At 39.0% G+C, this 20651-nt stretch overlaps 1 protein-coding gene across 1 annotated transcript in view; it reads left to right on the forward strand.

The window, feature by feature from the left end:
- Positions 1-20651, forward strand: part of NUCB2 (nucleobindin 2) — a 250840-nt gene that overhangs the window by 229098 nt on the left and 1091 nt on the right. The window lies entirely within an intron of this gene.

Below are 20651 nucleotides of genomic sequence, written 5' to 3' on the forward strand. Positions count from 1 at the left end.
GTTTATTAGTTATCCCAATTGCATTTTGTTGGGACGGTGAAATATTTATTATAACTTTTTAACAGTGTTGGCAAGTTGTACACTTCTCCGATTATAATTTATTTTAAGGCCACATAGATGGACTTTTATATCACCACGCAGAACCATTTTCCCAGCTTCCCAAAAAAATTCTGTTTTGTCTTTGTATGCGTAGTTATATTCAGTATACTCTAACCATTTGTGTTTCAACCAGTTCTGGAATTTAGTGTTATGTACTAAGTGTTTTGGAAAGAAAAATCTGTTTTTGTTTCAAGCCCAAGTAATGTGTCGGTGACCAAAAACATATCTATGCGTGACATGGTATGGTGGCTTTTGGACATACATGTAAAGGCTTTTGTGTCTGGCTTTTGGATGTGCCATATAACGAGGACACCTACTTTAAGACAAAATCTCTGGAATATCTGCGTTTTCTTTTCTTTTATAACCGTTGGTCTCAGTTTGTCCATATTTGCCATTGCTAATAAGTTTAGATCCCCTCCTATTATTAGACTCTTCCCTTTTAAGCTCATTAATTTTAGGGCCAGAGTATCCCAAAATGTATCATCTGTTTTGTTGGGGCCGTATATATTGCATAAAATGAAGATTACTTTATCTATTTCTATATTGATGATCTGGAACCTGCCTTCCGGGTCTATTATTTGGTCTAGAATGTGATATGTTAGCTGTTTATTTATTAGAATGGCCATTCTTTTTTTTCCTTCCGTGGCCTGAGGCGGGGATAACCTCCCCAACCCATTTACTCCTTAGTTTCACGGTTTCTTGATCATTCAAATGGGTTTCTTGGAGCATTGCCACATCTGGTCTATATCGGGAAAGTTCTTTAATTATTGCCTTTCTTTTAATTGGGGAGGTGATCCCCCCACATTCCATGATAGGAACTTAAGTGACATTTTTCTCATCTAAATTGCCCTGTGTAAGTAACAAATCATTCTCTCTATGGACGGTTGACCAAAGTGAGAGAGAAGGGAAGAAGGAGGAGGAGGAACAAGAGAGAAAAAAAAATATCATCTTTCTTTTCTTGCCCGACCGGCTATATTGTTTCGGCTTCACAAATTGTATAAAATAAAAGAACAAAATATATGTACAAAAGTTTAAAAACATAATACTCAAATATTTTAGTTTAAGCAGACCCTTTACACTATAGTTATTCTATACCCATTTCTTTCATGTAATTGGCAAGAGTCCATGAGCTAGTGACGTATGGGATATACAATCCTACCAGGAGGGGCAAAGTTTCCCAAACCTCAAAATGCCTATAAATACACCCCTCACCACACCCACAATTCAGTTTTACAAACTTTGCCTCCTATGGAGGTGGTGAAGTAAAGTTTGCTAAGATTTTTACGTTGACATGCGCTTCTCAACATTTTGAGAGTATCACCTATTGAATGCAATGTTTTTCCTCACGGTAGATCTATTTCATAGGTTCTCTGTTATCGGTCATAGAGATTCATCTCCTACCTCCCTTTTCAGATTGACGATATACTCTCATATGCCATTACCTCTACTGTATAACTGTTTCAGTACTGGTTTGGCTATCTGCTATATGTGGATGGGTGTCTTTCGGTAAGTATGTTTTTTTATTACTTAAGACACCCCAGCTATGGTTTGGAACTTTATGCATTTATATAAAGTTCTAAATATATGTATTGTACTTTTATTTGCCATGACTCAGGTTCATGTATTTCCTTGTGCAGACTGTCAGTTTCATATTTAGGGAAAATAAACATATTAAGAAATATTTTTCTTACCTGGGGTTTAGTCTTTTTTTCAAATTGACTACATTTTTTCTTGAGGCAGTACTAGGCCCACGGGTGCGCCAAATGCTAGACTTTATTGCGTCATTTTTGGCGCAATACTTTTTTGGCGCGAAAAGTACGTCCGTTGACGCAAGTTCGTCATTTCCGGCGTCGTAGTTGACGCCGAAGCCTTACACGCGGTTGCATCATTAGTGACGCAAGTGTGTCATTTCCGGATATTGTTGGCGCCAAAAAAATTTCAGTTACGTTGTGCGTCATACTTGGCGCCAAATTTTTCATTAATTTAATACCCCATTGCTGTTTGCCTCTTGCCTTTTTCTATGTCAGAGGGCTATGCTATTTGCATTTTTTTCCTATTCCTGAAACTGTCATATAAGGAAATTGATAATTTTGCTTTATATGTTGTTTTTTCTTTTACATTTTGCAAGATGTCTCAATCTGATCCTGCATAAATATAAAAAGAGAGAGAGATGCACTCAGCTGAGACAGAACATAAGCTGGAAAAACTTCCGTGCCTGTTCATTTTAGGGTGCCACTCAGGGTGCATACTCTTTTAGCACACTATGCCCCTTCACAGAGAAAAAATATCCTGTAGCATATCAGTCTGACCCTGCCCAATGACAGTCCAGCACCGAAATACCAGGCAATTCTTCTCTGAACAAGAGAAACAACAACCCCAGACGATCATTTCGGCCTTCTGTGGGCCTCGTCAGTGAGGTGCAGTTGCATCTCTCTAAGGGCATGTGTGCAAGGAGTCCACGTCTGGTTTCCCCTTTTACTCTTAGGGAGACCCAAGAGCAATTTGCATAAATATAAAAAGAGAGAGAGATGCACTCAGCTGAGACAGAACATAAGCTAGAAAAATCTGATCCTGCCTCAGAAGTATCTGTTGGAACCTTGCTGCCTGACATCGGTTCTACCAAAGCTAAGTGCATTTGTTGTAAGATTGTGGAAATTATATCTCCAAATGTCATTCGTATTAGTTGTCATGATAAACTTTTACATGCAGATAATGTGTCCATCAGTAATAGTACATTGCCAGTTGCAGTTCCTTCAACTTCTAATGTACATGATATACCTATGAATTTTAAAGAATTTGTTACTGATTCTATTCAGAAGGCTTTGTCTGCATTTCCACCTTCTAATAAACGTAAAAGGTATTTTAAAACTTCTCATAAGGTTGATGAAATTTCAAATGACCGACAACATAATGATTTATCCTCCTCTGATGAGGATCTATCTTATACAGAAGATCCTTCCTCAGATATTGACAAATCTACTTATTTATTTAAAATAGAGTATATTCATTCTTTATTAAAAGAAGTGTTAATTACTTTGGATATTGAGGAAACCAGTCCACTTGACGTTAAGTCTAGTAAACGTTTAAATGCTGTTTTTAAACCTCCTGTGGTTACTACAGAGTTTTTTCCTATTCCTGATGCTATTTCTGATATGATTTCTAAGGAATGGAATAAGCCAGGTACTTCTTGTATTCCTTCTTCAAGGTTTAAAAAATTGTATCCTTTACCAGCAATTTCTATAGAGTTTTGGGAAAAAGTCCCCAAAGTTGATGGGGCTATTTCTACTCTTGCTAAACATAACACTATCCCTATGGAAGATGGTAATTCCTTTAAAGATCCTTTAGATAGGAAGCTTGAATCTTATCTAAGGAAAGCCTATTTATATTCAGGTCATTTTCTCAGACCTGCAATTTCTTTGGCTGATGTTGCGGCTGCATCAACTTTTTGGTTGGAAAATTTAGCGCAACAAGAATTGGATTCTGACATATCTAGCATTGTTCGCTTACTGCAACATGCTAATCATTTTATTTGTGATGCCATTTTTGATATTATAAAAATTAATGTTAGATCCATGTCTTTAGCTATTTTAGCTAGAAGAGCTTTGTGGCTTAAATCTTGGAATGCTGATATGACATCTAAATCTAGATTAATATCTCTTTCTTTCCAAGGTAATAATTTATTTGGTTCTCAGTTGGATTCTATTATTTCAACTGTTACTGGGGGAAATTGAGTTTTTCTGCCTCAGGATAAAAAACCTAAATGCAAATCTAAGGCTTCTAACCGTTTTTGTTCCTTTCGTCAAAATAAGGAACAAAAATGTAATCCTTCCCCCAAGGAATCTGTTTCCAATTGGAAGCCTTCTTCAAATTGGAATAAATCCAAGCCATTTAAGAAACCAAAGTGAACCTCTAAGTCCGCATGAAAGTGCAGCCCTCATTCCAGCTCAGCTGGTAGGGGGCAGATTAAGGTTTTTCAAAGATATTTGGATAAATTCTGTCCAAAATCAATGGATTCAGAGCCTTGTCTCTCAAGGGTATCGAATAGGATTCAGAGTAAGACCTCCTGTGAGAAGATTTTTTCTCTCACGCATCCCAGCAAATCCAGTAAAAGCTCAGGCTTTCCTGAAGTGTGCTTCAGACCTGGAGTTTTCAGGGGTAATCATGCCGGTTCCTTTTCAGGAACAAGGTTTGGGGTTTTATTCAAATATATTCATTGTCCCAAAAAAGGAAAATTCATTCAGACCAGTTTTGGATCTGAAAATTTTGAATCATTATGTAAGAGTACCAACTTTCAAGATGGTGACTAAGGACTATTCTGCCTTTTGTTCAGCGAGGACATTATATGTCCACAATAGACTTGCAGGATGCATACCTTCATATTCCGATTCATCCAGAACATTATCAGTTCCTGAGATTCTCTTTTCTAGACAAGCATTACCAATTTGTTGCTCTTCCATTTGGCCTAGCAACAGCTCCAAGAATCTTTTCAAAGGTTCTAGGTGCCCTACTCTCTGTAATCAGAGAACAGGGTATTGCGGTTTCCTTATTTGGACGATATCTTGGTACTAGCTCAGTCTTTACGTTCTGCAGAATCTCACACAAATCAACTAGTGTTGTTTCTTCGAAAACATGGTTGGAGGATCAATTTACCAAAAAGTTTCTTGATTCCTCAGACAAGGGTCACCTTTTTAGGTTTCCAGATAGATTCAGTGTCCATGACTCTGTCTCTAACAGACAAAAGACTTGGAAATTGGTTGCAGCCTGTCGGCACCTTCAGTCTCAGTCATTCCCTTCAGTGGCTATGTCCATGGAAGTTTTAGGCCTCATGACTGCAGCATCGGACACGATTCCTTTTGCTCGTTTAGACATGAGACCTCTCCAGCTTTGTATGCTGAATCATTGGTGCAGGGTTTATACAAAGATATCACAATTAATATCCTTAAATCCCAATGTTCGACACTCTCTGACGTGGTGGTTAAATCACCAGCGTTTAGTTCAAGGGGCTTCTTTTGTTCGGCCAACCTGGACTGTGATAACTACAGATGCAAGTCTTTCAGGTTGGGGAGCTGTTTGGGGATCTCTGACAGCACAAGGGGTTTGGAAATCTCAAGAGGCGAGATTACCAATCAAAATTTTAGAACTCTCAATTCTCAGAGCTCTTCAGTTTTGGCCTCTGTTGAAGAGAGAAACGTTAATTTGCTTTCAGACAGACAATATCACAACTGTGGCATATGTCAATCATCAGGGTGGGACTCACAGTCCCCAAGCTATGAAAGAAGTATCTTGGATACTTGCTTGCACGGAATCCAGCTCCTGTCTAATCTCTGCGGTGGATATCCCAGGTGTAGACAATTGGGAGGCGGATTATCTCAGCCGTCAGACTTTACATCCGGGGGAGTGGTCTCTCCATCCAGATGTGTTTTCTCAGATTGTTCAGATGTGGGGTCTTCCAGAGATAGATCTGATGGCCTCTCATCTAAACAAGAAACTTCCCAGATACCTGTCCAGGTCCAGGGATGTTCAGGTGGAAGCAGTGGATGCGCTGACACTTCCATGGTGTTATCAACCTGCTTACATCTTTCCGCCTCTAGTTCTTCTTCCAAGAGTGATCTCCAAAATCATCATGGAACAATCGTTTGTGTTGCTGGTGGCTCCAGCATGGCCACACAGGTTTTGGTATGCGGATCTTGTTCGGATGTCCAGTTGCCAACCTTGGCCACTTCCGTTAAGGCCAGACCTACTGTCTCAAGGTCCGTTTTTCCATCAGGATCTCAAATCATTAAATTTGAAGGTATGGAAATTGAACGCTTAGTGCTAAGTCATAGAGGTTTCTCAGACTCAGCGATTAATACTGTGTTACAAGCTCGTACATCTGTCTCTAGAAAGATTTATTATCGAGTTTGGAAGACTTACATTTCATGGTGTTCTTCTCATAAATTCTCTTGGCATTCTTTTAGAATTCCTAGAATTTTACAGTTTCTTCAGACTGGTTTGGATAAAGGTTTGTCAGCAATTTCCTTGAAGGGACAAATCCCTGCTCTTTCTGTTTTATTTCACAGAAAGATTGCTAAACTTCCTGATATTCACTGTTTGGTACAGGCTTTAGTTCGTATTAAGCCTGTCATTAAATCAATTTCTCCTCCTTGGAGTCTTAATTTGGTTTTGAAGGCGTTACAGGCTCCTCCATTTGGGCCTATGCATTTTTTGTACATTAAACTGCTTTCTTGGAAAGTTTTGTTCCTTTTGGCTATCTCTTCTGCTAGAAGAGTTTCTGAGCTTTCTGCTCTTTCTTGTGAATCTCCTTTTCTGATTTTTCATCAGGATAAGGCGGTTTTGCGGACTTCATTTCAATTTTTACCTAAGGTTGTGAATTCTAACAACATTAGTAGAGAAATTGTTGTCCTAATCCTAAGAATTCTTTGGAAATATCCTTACATTCTTTGGATGTTGTAAGAGCTTTGAAATATTATGTTGAAGCTACTAAAGATTTCAGGAAGACTTCTAGTCTATTTGTTATATTTTCGGGTCTTAGGAAAGGTCAGAAGGCTTCTGCTATTTCCTTGGCTTCTTGGTTAAAGCTTTTGATTCATTCAGCTTATTTGGAGTCGGGTAAGACCCCGCCTCAGAGAATTTTAGCTCATTCTACTAGATCAGTCTCCACTTCGTGGGCTTTTAAGAATGAAGCTTCAGTTGATCAGATTTGCAAAGCAGCAACTTGGTCCTCTTTGCATACATTTACTAAATTCTACCGTTTTGATGTATTTGCTTCTTCAGAAGCAGTTTTTGGTAGAAAGTTCTTCAGGCAGCTGTTTCAGTTTGATTCTTATGCTGATGTTTTAAGTTTTTCTTGTCATTAAAAGAATAAACTTATAATTTGGGTTGTGGGTTATTTTTTCAGCGGAAAATGGCTGTTTTTTATTTTATCCCTCCCTCTCTAGTGACTCTTGTGTGGAGTTCCACATCTTGGGTATTGATATATCATACGTCACTAGCTCATGGACTCTTGCCAATTAAATGAAAGAAAACCTAATTTATGTAAGAACTTACCTGATAAATTAATTTCTTTCATATTGGCAAGAGTCCATGAGGCCCACCCTTTTTATGGTGGTTATGATTTTTTGTATAAAGCACAATTATTTCCAAATTCCTTTGTTGATGCTTTTTACTCCTTTCTTTATCACCCCACTACTTGGCTGTTCGTTAAACTGAATTGTAGGTGTGGTGAGGGGTGTATTTATAGGCATTTTGAGGTTTGGGAAACTTTGCCCCTCCTGGTAGGATTGTATATCCCATACGTCACTAGCTCATGGACTCTTGCCAATATGAAAAAATGAATTTATCAGGTAAGTTCTTACATAAATTATGTTTTCTTTGCAAAAATGTTGTGCTTCTTGTATATTATTCAGTATTTTTGTCTCTCCATTACTGACTATGCTCACTTTAGCTGGGTATAGCATCCTGGCATTGAACTTCCGCTTTAATTATCTTAGTGCAATAGGGGGCCATCTCCCTCCACTTGGCGGACGTTTCTGCTTAAAAATCTTGTATTTTATGTTGGTCCACCAGTAGGGGGGCATGTCCCCTATAGGCCCTAAGATAGCTAACTTTATCTTGAAAATGCAAGAATTTGGCTATGATAGGTCTGGTTCTGACTGTTCCATCTGGATTTTTCCGGAGGGGACCTACTCTGTGAATCCTTTCAATCTGGATAGGGGCTGAGGGGCTTGTTTAGTGCCTTTGGAAGAGTATCTATAATAAACTGCATTAGATTTTGGTATTTTGGGGTTTCAGGGAGCCCAATAATTCTTAAATTGCTCCGCCTAGAACGGTCTTCTAGTCTTATTTGTAGGTTTTGGAGGGTATTGCTATGTGAGGAATTAATTTGTTTAAGGTGGGTTAGCCTATCCTCAGTGTCAGAGACCCTTACTTCTACCTCATTTAATCTCGTGGAAAATTGTTTTATTTCAGTTGTCAGGCTACATATGTCTTGTTTAATCTCTTGTGTAAGTGATTCAAGTTGGGGGAAATCAGTTTTGATATTTGAGTTACTATATCAGCTATTCCATAATTAGAAATGTTTGTTTCAATCTTTTCTTGTGTGGGTTCTACATTAAGTTCTGCCACCTTAACATTTTTCTTCTCTCTGTGTTTCGGCGGCATGGCTGATGAGTTACCCTTAGCCGGTGCCATATATCTTTCCATATGAAACGGTGTTACACAAAACAGTGTTTATTAAGATAAAAAGAAAAAAAGAAGTTAAGGTGTTGTGCAATGTGAATGGGAAACACATGGAAAACAAGAAAAGAGAAAAAAAAGCAAACAAATGCGTTTACGAAAGACAGAAACTGTCTTTTATCTGTTCAGGTAGATTCCTAAGTGCAACTTAACATGTAGTGTGTGATTAGGTGAGATCTTTGTGATGTGTCCTTTGGTGAAGTGAGCTGTGTTTGGTGCCACACTCGCCAGAATTTAGGGAAGATTGTTTTAAACTTTTCCGGCAGTGCTTAATATCTAACTCAATTGACTCAGGGAGGATTATTGAATTTTGTCAGACTCGGCTCCTGCGCTTAGATGGTAATATCTAAAGAATTCTAATTATGAGAATCTATGTTATGTTGTGTCTTAAATCTCAATGATCTATGTTACCACAATACAGACAGATCAAAACAAATATGTCATAAAACAGGCATATATGATGTTGGGGAGAAAAAAAAGACAGAAGTGAGACAAAACCACAGCAGTGCAATAGAAGCCCCCCCCAAGATTATGGGCAGGTTTCAATTCAGTTCCAAACACTGTCACTAGTATTTTAACTGTTCCCAGAGATCTCCAATCTTGTTAGTCCTCATATATTAGTCACACTTCAACTCTTTAGCTGATGTCATCTCAGCTAAAGTGGTGTACAGTATGATGTCATCTCAGCTAAAGAGGTGTACAGTGATGTCATCTCAGCTAAAGAGGTGTACAGTGATGTCATCTCAGCTAAAGAGGTGTACAGTATGATGTTATCTCAGCTAAAGAGGTGTACAGTATGATGTTATCTCAGCTAAAGAGGTGTACAGTATGATGTTATCTCAGCTAAAGAGGTGTACAGTATGATGTTATCTCAGCTAAAGAGGTGTACAGTATAATGTTATCTCAGCTGAAGAGGTGTACAGTATGTCATCTCAGATAAAGAGGTGTACAGTGAAATCTCAGATAAAGAGGTGTACAGTGATATCTCAGATAAAGAGGTGTACAGTATGTCATCTCAGATAAAGAGGTGTACAGTATGATGTTATCTCAGATAAAGAGGTGTACAGTATATCCCAGATAAAGAGGTGTACAGTATGATATCTCAGATAAAGGTGTACAGTATGATGTCATCTCAGATAAAGAGGTGTACAGTATGATGTCATCTCAGCTAAAGAGGTGTACAGTATGATGATATCTCAGCTAAAGAGGTGTACAGTATGATGTTATCTGAGATAAAGAGGTGTACAGTATGATGTTATCTGAGATAGAGGTGTACAGTATGATGTAATCTTAGATAAAGAGGTGTACAGTATGATGTAATCTGATAAAGTGGTGTACGGTATGATGTCATCTCAGATAAAGAGGTGTACAGTATGATGTCATCTCAGATAAAGAGGTGTACAGTATGATGTCATCTCAGATAAAGAGGTGTACAGTATGATGTCATCTCAGCTAAAGAGGTGTACAGTATGATGATATCTCAGATAAAGAGGTGTACAGTATGATGTTATCTGAGATAAAGAGGTGTACAGTATGATGTTATCTGAGATAGAGGTGTACAGTATGATGTAATCTTAGATAAAGAGGTGTACAGTATGATGTCATCTCAGATAAAGAGGTGTACAGTATGATGTCATCTCAGATAAAGAGGTGTACAGTATGATGTCATCTCAGATAAAGAGGTGTACAGTATATCATGTCAGATAGAGGTGTACAGCAGGATGATATCTCAGATAAAGAGGTGTACAGTATGATGATATCTCAGATAAAGAGGTGTACAGTATGATGTTATCTCAGATAAAGAAGTGTACAGTATAATATCTCAGATAAAGAAGTGTACAGTATGATGTTATCTCAGATAAAGAGGTGTACAGTATAATATCTCAGCTAAAGAGGTGTACAGTATAATATCTCAGCTAAAGAGGTGTACAGTATATCTCAGCTAAAGAGGTGTACAGTATGATGTTATCTCAGATAAAGAAGTGTACAGTATAATATCTCAGATAAAGAAGTGTACAGTATGATGTTATCTCAGATAAAGAGGTGTACAGTATAATATCTCAGCTAAAGAGGTGTACAGTATAATATCTCAGCTAAAGAGGTGTACAGTATATCTCAGCTAAAGAGGTGTACAGTATGATGTTATCTCAGATAAAGAAGTGTACAGTATAATATCTCAGATAAAGAAGTGTACAGTATAATATCTCAGATAAAGAAGTGTACAGTATGATGTTATCTCAGATAAAGAGGTGTACAGTATAATATCTCAGCTAAAGAGGTGTACAGTATAATATCTCAGCTAAAGAGGTGTACAGTATATCTCAGCTGAGGTGTACAGTATAATGTTATCTCAGATAAAGAGGTGTACAGTATGATATCTCAGATAAAGAGGTGTACAGTATGATGATATCTCAGATAAAGAGGTGTACAGTATGATATCTCAGATAAAGGTGTACAGTATGATATCTCAGATAAAGAGGTGTACAGTATGATGATATCTCAGATAAAGAGGTGTACAGTATGATGATATCTCAGAGGTGTACAGTATGATGATATCTCCGATAAAGAGGTGTACAGTATGATGATATCTCCGATAAAGAGGTGTACAGTATGATGATATCTCTGATAAAGAGGTGTACAGTATGATGATATCTCTGATAAAGAGGTGTACAGTATGATGATATCTCAGATAAAGAGGTGTACAGTATGATGATATCTCTGATAAAGAGGTGTACAGTATGATGATATCTCCGATAAAGAGGTGTACAGTATGATGATATCTCCGATAAAGAGGTGTACAGTATGATGATATGTCAGATGAAGAGGTCTACATTATTGTGTTATCTTCCTGCTCACTAGCTGTCTGTCTGTTTCCTACATCTCTTCTGACATGAAACATACCGTTTTCAAAGTTTCCAATTTACTTATGTCATGAAATGTATTTCATTTTCATGGTAGACTTTGTGAAGAGCATAGCATACCAATACATAGGTAGCTTGCTTATGTGTGTGCAAAATGTTTAGCATTGTTCAGAGCATTCTTGCAAAACTGCTTCCATATAGAGGTGCACACGTGCATGCTCCTGAGCCTATCTACCTGCCTTTTCAGTAAAGGATACCAAGAGAAAAAAGTGAATTTGGTAACATTTGATGCTCCTTCGGAATCATGAAATGATATGTCTGGTTTTCGTGTCCCTTTAACCTCAGCTCTAGATACATTTTACAAATGAGGGTACAAACTGTGATAAGATCTGGAGTTTGTGCGATGCGTGATTAATAGATATGCACATTAGTAGTGAAACAAAGCCCTAAATGGCAGTGCTCTGCAGCGTTTGGCAAATGCTGGCGCTGGAAATATTTAAAGAAAATTACAACACACATGCACAAATATTTGTGTTGCACTTTTCCTGAAATATGTCCGGCATCGAAATTAGCTGAATGCTGCAGCCCGCAGCCATTTTCAGGTTTCGTTTCACTAACAAATAACAAAGTACAAAATGATGCACAAATCTAAGGATTAACCATTTGAATTCCAAAATACCGTGCATTTTATTTTAAATATGCTGTATTTGTTTCTTGAAACCAGTTACAATACCTGTATAAGATTTATTTTTACTGCACTAAGGGCTAGATTACAAGTGGCGCTGTATTTTTTAGTTTTACACAATTGCGAAAACTCCGCTAGAGTTAAGCTTTTTGTGCTAGTTGGGTTGGGTTCGTAATACAAGTTCCAAAAAAACGTATTTTGCGCAATCCTAATTTAAATTTTCCCCCATAGAAATCAATGGAGAAATAAAAGTAGAAAAAAACCTAAACACCTGAGATGGCACAAGCGCCATCACATTTTCGCATTCCTTATAGAAGTCAATGGAGAAAAAACACCCATTGCGCAAACAACATAGCATATTCGCATTAGCAAATGTGAAATATTTACAGTAAATATATAGTTAAAATCTTTGTTACATATGAATATAGCATAAATATGTTTTATCATGTTTATATCTGCTTAATGGCAAAGAGCTATAATGCACTTATATATATACTGTATGTTTATATGTGTGCTGTGTAAATATATCTTTATATGTGTATATGCAATACAATATATATATATATATATATATATATATATATACACACAGTATTATATATATATATATATATATATATATATTTCTCCAACATTGGTGTGTCCGGTCCACGGCGTCATCCTTACTTGTGGGATATTCTCTTCCCCAACAGGAAATGGCAAAGAGTCCCAGCAAAGCTGGTCACATGATCCCTCCTAGGCTCCGCCCACCCCAGTCATTCTCTTTGCCGTTGTACAGGCAACATCTCCAAGGAGATGGTTAAGAGTTTTTTGGTGTTTAAATGTAGTTTTATTCTTCTATCAAGTGTTTGTTATTTTAAAATAGTGCTGGTATGTACTATTTACTCTGAAACAGAAAAGGATGAAGATTTCTGTTTGTAAGAGGAAGATGATTTTAGCAGACAGTTACTAAAATCAATTGCTGTTTCCACACAGGACTGTTGAGATGAAGTAACTTCAGTTGGGGGAAACAGTTAGCAGACTTTTCTGCTTAAGGTATGACTGGCCATATTTTTAACAAGACCATGTAATGCTGGAAGGCTGTCATTTCCCCTCATGGGGACCGGTAAGCCATTTTCTTAGTTTAACATAAAAGAATAAAGGGCTTCAAAAAGGGCTTAAAAACTGGTTGACATTTTTCTGGGCTAAAACGATTGCTTTAATAGGCATATTATACAGATTCTAACTAATTTTTGGTGTTATAATCTTGGGGAAACGTTTAGGAAAACGGCAGGCACTGTGTTGGACACCTTTTTCAAATAGGGGCCTTTTCTAGTTATAGACAGAGCCTCATTTTCGCGCCAATAATGCGCAGTTGTTTTTGGAGAGCAAGGCATGCAGATGCATGTATCAGGAGCTAAGAATCACTGAAAAAGCTTATAGAAGGCGTCTTGTGGTATCGTATTCCCCTCTGGGCTTGGTTGGGTCTCAGCAAAGCATATAGCTGGGACTGTATAGGGGTTAAATGTAAAAACGGCTCCGGTTCCGTTAATTTAAGGGTTAAAGCTCTGAAATTTGGCGTGCAATACTTTTAATGCTTTAAGACACTGTGGTGAAATTTTGGTGAATTTTGAACAATTCCTTCATACTTTTTCACATATTCAGTAATAAAGTGTTTTCAGTTTGAAATTTAAAGTGACAGTAACGGTTTTATTTTAAAACGTTTTTTGTGCTTTGTTGACAAGTTTAAGCCTGTTTAACATGTCTGTACCATCAGATAAGCTATGTTCTATATGTATGAAAGCCAATGTGTCTCCCCATTTAAATTTATGTGATAATTGTGCCATAGTGTCCAAACAAAGTAAGGACAGTAATGCCACAGATAATGATATTGCCCAAGATGATTCCTCAAGTAAAGGGAGTAAACATGATACTACATCCCCTACTGTGTCTACACCAGTTATGCCCACACAGGAGGCCCCTAGTACATCTAGTGCGCCAATACTTATTACCATGCAACAATTAACGGCTGTAATGGATAACTCCATAGCAAATCTTTTATCCAAAATGCCTACTTATCAGAGAAAGCGCGATTGCTCTGTTTTAAACACTGAAGAGCAAGAGGACGCTGATGATAACTGTTCTGACATACCCTCACACCAATCTCAAGGGGCCATGAGGGAGGTTTTGTCTGATGGAGAAATTTCAGATTCAGGAAAAATTTCTCATCAAGCTGAACCTGATGTTGTGACATTTAAAATTTAAATTAGAACATCTCCGCGCACTGCTTAAGGAGGTGTTATCTACTCTGGATGATTGTGACAATTTGGTCATTCCAGAGAAATTATGTAAGATGGACAAGTTCCTAGAGGTTCCGGTGCCCCCCGACGCTTTTCCTATACCCAAGCGGATGGCGGACATAGTAAATAAAGAGTGGGAAAGGCCTGGCATACCTTTTGTTCCCCCCCCTATATTTAAGAAATTATTTCCTATAGTCGACCCCAGAAAGGGCTTATGGCAGACAGTCCCCAAGGTCGAGGGGGCGGTTTCTACTCTAAACAAACGCACTACTATTCCTATCGAAGATAGTTGTGCTTTCAAAGATCCTATGGATAAGAAATTAGAGGGTTTGCTTAAAAAGATTTTTGTACAGCAAGGTTACCTTCTACAACCAATTTCATGCATTGTTCCTGTCACTACGGCAGCGTGTTTCTGGTTCGAGGAATTAGAAAAATCGCTCAGTAAAGAATCTTCGTATGAGGAGGTTATGGACAGAGTTCAAGCACTTAAATTGGCTAACTCTTTTGTTTTAGATGCCGCTTTGCAATTAGCTAGATTAGCGGCGAAAAATTCAGGGTTTGCTATTGTGGCGCGCAGAGCGCTTTGGCTAAAGTCTTGGTCAGCGGATGTGTCTTCCAAGACAAAATTGCTTAACATTCCTTTCAAAGGTAAAACATTATTTGGACCTGATTTGAAAGAGATTATTTCAGACATCACTGGGGGAAAGGGCCACGCCCTCCCACAGGATAGGTCTTTTAAGGCTAAAAATAAGCCTAATTTTCGTCCCTTTCGCAGAAACGGACCAGTCTCTAATTCTGTATCCTCTAAGCAAGAGGGTAATACTTCACAACCCAGACCAGCCTGGAAACCAATGCAAGGCTGGAGCAAGGGAAAGCAGGCCAAGAAGCCTATCACTGCTACCAAAACAGCATGAAGGGATAGCCCCTGATCCGGGACCGGATCTAGTGGGGGGCAGACTTTCTCTCTTTGCTCAGGCCTGGGCAAGAGATGTTCAGGATCCTTGGGCGCTAGAAATAGTTTCTCAAGGTTATCTCCTGGAATTCAGGGAACTACCCCCAAGGGGAAGGTTCCACAGGTCTCAATTATCTTCAAACCAAATAAAGAGACAGGCATTCTTACATTGTGTAGAAGACCTGTTAAAGATGGGAGTGATACATCCAGTTCCAATAAGAGAACAAGGAATGGGTTTTTATTCCAATCTGTTCATAGTTCCCAAAAAAGAGGGAACATTCAGACCAATTTTGGATCTAAAGATCCTAAACAAATTTCTCAGGGTACCATCGTTCAAAATGGAAACTATTCGAACGATCCTACCTACTATCCAGGAAAATCAATTTATGACTACCGTGGATTTAAAGGATGCGTACCTACATATTCCTATCCACAAGGAACATCATCAGTTCCTAAGGTTCGCTTTTCTGGACAAGCATTACCAGTTTGTGGCACTTCCATTCGGATTAGCCACTGCTCCAAGGATTTTCACAAAGGTACTAGGGTCTCTTCTAGCGGTTCTAAGACCAAGGGGCATTGCAGTAGTACCTTACTTGGACGACATCCTGATTCAAGCGTCGTCCCTGTCAAAAGCAAAGGCTCATACGAACATCGTCCTAGCCTTTCTCAGATCTCACGGATGGAAGGTGAACAAAGAAAAAAGTTCTCTGTCCCCGTCAACAAGAGTTCCCTTCTTGGGAACGATATTAGATTCCTTAGAAATGAGGATTTTTCTGACAGAGGTCAGAAAATCAAAACTTCTAAGCTCTTGTCAAGTACTTCATTCTGTTCCTCGTCCTTCCATAGCGCAGTGCATGGAAGTAATAGGATTGATGGTTGCAACAATGGACATAGTTCCTTTTGCACGAATTCATCTAAGACCATTACAACTGTGCATGCTCAGACAGTGGAATGGGGATTATACAGACTTGTCTCCGACGATTCAAGTAGATCAAAAGACCAGAGATTCACTCCGTTGGTGGCTGACCCTGGACAATCTGTCACAGGGAAAGAGCTTCCGCAGACCAGAGTGGGTCATTGTCACGACCGACGCCAGCCTAGTGGGCTGGGGCATGGTCTGGGAATCCCTGAAAGCTCAGGGTCTATGGTCTCGGGAAGAGTCTCTTCTCCCGATAAACATTCTGGAACTGAGAGCGATATTCAATGCTCTCAGAGCTTGGCCTCAACTAGCAAAGGCCAAATTCTTAAGGTTTCAGTCAGACAACATGACGACCGTTGCATATATCAATCATCAGGGGGGAACAAGGAGTTCCCTGGCGATGAAAGAAGTGACCAAGATAATTCAATGGGCGGAGGATCACTCCTGCCACTTGTCTGCGATCCACATCCCAGGAGTGGAAAATTGGGAAGCGGATTTTCTGAGTCGTCAGACATTCCATCCGGGGGAGTGGGAACTCCATCCGGAAATCTTTGCCCAAATAACTCAATTATGGGGCATTCCAGACATGGATCTGATGGCGTCTCGTCAGAACTTCAAGGTTCCTTGCTACGGGTCCAGATCCAGGGATCCCAAGGCGACCCTAGTAGATGCACTAGTAGCACCTTGGACCTTCAACCTAGCTTATGTATTCCCACCGTTTCCTCTCATCCCCAGGCTGGTAGCCAGGATCAATCAGGAGAGGGCATCGGTGATCTTGATAGCTCCTGCGTGGCCACGCAGGACTTGGTATGCAGACCTGGTGAATATGTCATCGGCTCCACCATGGAAGCTACCTTTGAGACAGGACCTTCTTGTTCAGGGTCCATTCGAACATCCGAATCTGGTTTCCCTCCAACTGACGGCTTGGAGATTGAACGCTTGATTTTATCAAAGCGTGGGTTTTCAGATTCTGTAATAGATACTCTGATTCAGGCTAGAAAGCCTGTAACTAGAAAAATTTACCATAAAATATGGAAAAAATATATCTGTTGGTGTGAATCTAAAGGATTCCCATGGAACAAGATAAAAATTCCTAAGATTCTATCCTTTCTACAAGAAGGTTTGGAGAAAGGATTATCTACTAGTTCTCTGAAGGGACAGATCTCTGCTTTATCTGTTTTACTTCACAAAAGACTGGCAGCTGTGCCAGATGTTCAAGCATTTGTTCAGGCTCTGGTTAGGATCAAGCCTGTTTACAGACCTTTGACTCCTCCCTGGAGTCTAAATCTAGTTCTTTCAGTTCTTCAAGGGGTTCCGTTTGAACCCTTACATTCCGTAGATATTAAGTTATTATCTTGGAAAGTTTTGTTTTTGGTTGCAATTTCTTCTGCTAGAAGAGTTTCAGAGTTATCTGCTCTGCAGTGTTCTCCGCCCTATCTGGTGTTCCATGCAGATAAGGTGGTTTTGCGTACTAAGCCTGGTTTTCTTCCGAAAGTTGTTTCCAACAAAAATATTAACCAGGAGATAGTTGTACCTTCTTTGTGTCCGAATCCAGTTTCAAAGAAGGAACGTTTGTTACACAATTTGGATGTAGTCCATGCTCTAAAATTCTATTTAGAGGCTACTAAAGATTTCAGACAAACATCTTCCTTGTTTGTTGTTTATTCTGGTAAAAGGAGAGATCAAAAAGCGACTTCTACCTCTCTTTCCTTTTGGCTTAAAAGCATCATCCGATTGGCTTATGAGACTGCCGGACGGCAGCCTCCTGAAAGAATCATAGCTCACTCCACTAGGGCTGTGGCTTCCACATGGGCATTCAAGAACGAGGCTTCTGTTGACCAGATATGTAAGGCAGCGACTTGGTCTTCACTGCACACTTTTGCCAAATTTTACAAATTTGATACTTTTGCTTCTTCGGAGGCTATTTTTGGGAGAAAGGTTTTGCAAGCCGTGGTGCCTTCCATTTAGGTGACCTGATTTGCTCCCTCCCTTCATCCGTGTCCTAAAGCTTTGGTATTGGTTCCCACAAGTAAGGATGACGCCGTGGACCGGACATACCAATGTTGGAGAAAACAGAATTTATGCTTACCTGATAAATTACTTTCTCCAACGGTGTGTCCGGTCCACGGCCCGCCCTGGTTTTTTAATCAGGTCTGATATATTATTTTCTCTAACTACAGTCACCACGGTATCATATGGTTTCTCCTATATATATTTCCTCCTGTCCGTCGGTCGAATGACTGGGGTGGGCGGAGCCTAGGAGGGATCATGTGACCAGCTTTGCTGGGACTCTTTGCCATTTCCTGTTGGGGAAGAGAATATCCCACAAGTAAGGATGACGCCGTGGACCGGACACACCGTTGGAGAAAGTAATTTATCAGGTAAGCATAAATTCTGTTATATACATATAAATGAATTAATATATATGTACACATATATAGACATATCTATATGCATACAAATACATCTTTAGCAATGTATCTGTATATATCTCAATGTTAAAGCCCTTTGCCGCCTTTTTTTTTTTCTAACACCCGAGATTTCATATTTTTGAGCTCTTATAACTTTTTTTATGCAATATTTTTTTAAATAATTTGTATTAGACAGTGTTAATATGAGTGCAACTGCACTTTGTAGTGTATATTTAGTAGACACAGTGTTAACCCCTTAAGGACAAGGCCATTTTTCAATTTCTTTCCCTTAAAGGGACATTATACACTCATTTTTTCTTTGCATAAATGTTTTGTAGATAATCTATTTATATAGCCCATAAAGTTTTTTTTTTAAAATTAATGTATAGTTTTGCTTATTTTTAAATAACATTGCTCTGATTTTCAGACTCCTAACCAAGCCCCAAAGTTTTATGTGAATACGCTCGACTACCTACTCCAGCTTGCTCCTGTTTGTGTAAAGGGTCTTTTCATATGCAAAAGAAGGGGGAGGGGGGGGAGTGTCTTATTTGCCACTTGCAGTGGGCTTTCCAGCTACCTTTTCAACAGAGGTAAACTGACAGCTTCTAAGTAAGTTTTTAAACAGTTTTATACTGAATTTTTATATCAGTATCTGTGCATATTATTCTTTATAGTAGTGTCTATTACATGCAGTTATATGAAAATGAGTGTATACTGTCCCTTTAAGGACCAGGGCTATTTTTACATTTCTGCGGTGTTTGTGTTTAGCTGTAAGTTTCTTCTTACTCATTTACTGTACCCACACATATTATATACCGTTTTTCTCGCCATTAAATGGACTTTCTAAAGATACCATTATTTTCATCATATCTTATAATTTACTATAAAAAATTATAAAATATGAAGAAAAAATGGAAAAAAACACACTTTTTCTAACTTTGACCCCCAAAATCTGTTACACATCTACAACCACCAAAAACACCCATGCTAAATAGTTTCTACATTTTGTCCTGAGTTTAGAAATACCCAATGTTTACATGTTCTTTGCTTTTTTTGCAAGTTATAGGGCAATAAGTACAAGTAGCACTTTGCTATTTCCAAACCACTTTTTTTCAAAATTAGATCTAGTTATATTGGAACAATGATATCTTTCAGGAATTCTTGAATATCCCTTGACGTGTATATATATATTTTTTTTTTAGAAGACATCCCAAAGTATTGATCTAGGCCCATTTTGATATATTTCATGCCACCATTTCACCGCCAAATGCGATCAAATAAAAAAAATAATTCACTTTTTCACAAATTTTTTCACAAACTTTAGGTTTGTCACTGAAATTATTTACAAACAACTTGTGCAATTACGGCATATATGGTTGTAAATGCTTCTCTGGGATCCCCTTTGTTCAGAAATAGCAGACATATATGGCTTTGGCGTTGCTTTTTGGTAATTACAAGGCCGCTAAATGCCGCTGTGCATCACACGTGTATTATGGCTAGCAGTGACGGGGTTAATTAGGTAGCTTGTAGGGAGCTTGCAGGGTTAATTTTAGCTTTAGTGTAGAGATCAGCCTCCCACCTGACACATCCCACCCCCTGATCCCTTCCAAACAGCTCTCTTCCCTCCCCCACCCCACAATTGTCCCCTCTCACTATTTGGTGCCATTTTAGGTACTGGCAGCTGTCTACCAGTACCCACTTTTCAAACATTTGTGCATTTTTTTAATATATATATTTTTTTTCTGTAGTGTAGCTCTCCTCTCCCAGATCCCTTTTATAAATAAAAATGTAACCCCCATCACCCGCTCCCACCACAGATCACCAACCGCTCCCACCACAACCGGACCGTTTAGATGATTAGATCATGTGCGCGCGTGCGCACACGCAGCCCTGCCCCCGTGCGCGCTCCCGCATGCACCGGGGACTAATCCGGAAGAAGATTCCCAGCGATGGGCCGCCCACCCTCCTCCCTGCAGCTGCTCCCACCCACCAACGATCTCTGCATCGGTGTGCCAGAAAAGGTATTGCCATGATGCCTCAATATCGAGGCATAACGGCAATACCTTGAAAGCTATAAACACCTAATCCGTACAGGTTACGTCGCTGGTCTTTAAAGACCAGTTTGTATAAGACGTACCCTGTACGGCCCTTGATGTTAAGGGGTTAATATGAGTGCAACTGTACTTTGTAGTGTATATTTATTAGACAGT

The sequence above is a fragment of the Bombina bombina genome, chromosome 7, assembly GCF_027579735.1.
Source record: "Bombina bombina isolate aBomBom1 chromosome 7, aBomBom1.pri, whole genome shotgun sequence".
NCBI lineage: Eukaryota > Metazoa > Chordata > Amphibia > Anura > Bombinatoridae > Bombina > Bombina bombina.